Here is a 1,002-nt window from a genome sequence, read left to right on the forward strand (position 1 = left end):
ATTCTCATCCCAGTAAGTACCTCCAATTCAGGTGGAATGTCAACATCAACCTGCTAAGTATTACGGTAATTAACATTAAATTGTGGTCCTAGGTAGTAAATAAAATTAATGTGGAATTAATAAACTACCTTTCTGTACTTCTTATACAAAACAACAGCTGGAATGCCAACCAATTCAGCCACTTCCCTATCCCATAGAAGGAAAGGTACAGAAAGGTACCTTTCTGGAACTACCTTTCTGTACTTCTTATACAAAACAACAGCTGGAATGCCAACCAATTCAGCCACTTCCCTATCCCATAGAAGGAATGGGGCATCTTTTGTTTTGTCTAAGGCTTTTATCACCACTTGATATCGGGTTGTACCTTCCTGATATTGTTTTTGACACTTTTCACACAATAGGTATCCTTCCTTTTTCTTAAGTTTCCTATTACACCCCGGTTTCATGCACGCTAGGTAGTACTACTCACCTTTTGAAGCCTCTATAGCCATTATTTCAGCAGGGACATAATAAATGACCATCCTGTAATATTTTTAAAACAATTAGGGTCAGCATAAGATGAAACATTTGACAGAAAAAAATAATAATAAATCACTCACCACTGCAAGCTTATATAGATCATATATTGTAGACACAATCAGTTCACCATTTTTGAAACCACTAATGCCAGCGGATTCCGAGTGCATATTGCCAGTGCTTATACTCTTTACAGGATGATCTTGCACTTTTAAACTTAGAAAAAAAATACAAAAATTACAGCATCTAAATCAGCTGAATTGCATAGGCAGCATAGACATAATTATTTAAGTATATGCAGTTAATATACTTACTGTGATCTGAATTCCTTGAACTCATCAAAATCCCCATTAAACCATAACTTTGTCGCATCATATGATGAAGTTATTCTCACCTCACCTTAAAAACAGAAAACTTTTTTTTTTTTTTAAATCACCATTTAAACTATTTTCACAGTAAGAATAATTAGAAAATATGACTAAGGTT

This window comes from Ipomoea nil, unplaced genomic scaffold, assembly GCF_001879475.1.
Source record: "Ipomoea nil cultivar Tokyo-kokei standard unplaced genomic scaffold, Asagao_1.1 scaffold0482, whole genome shotgun sequence".
Classification (NCBI taxonomy): Eukaryota; Viridiplantae; Streptophyta; class Magnoliopsida; order Solanales; family Convolvulaceae; genus Ipomoea; species Ipomoea nil.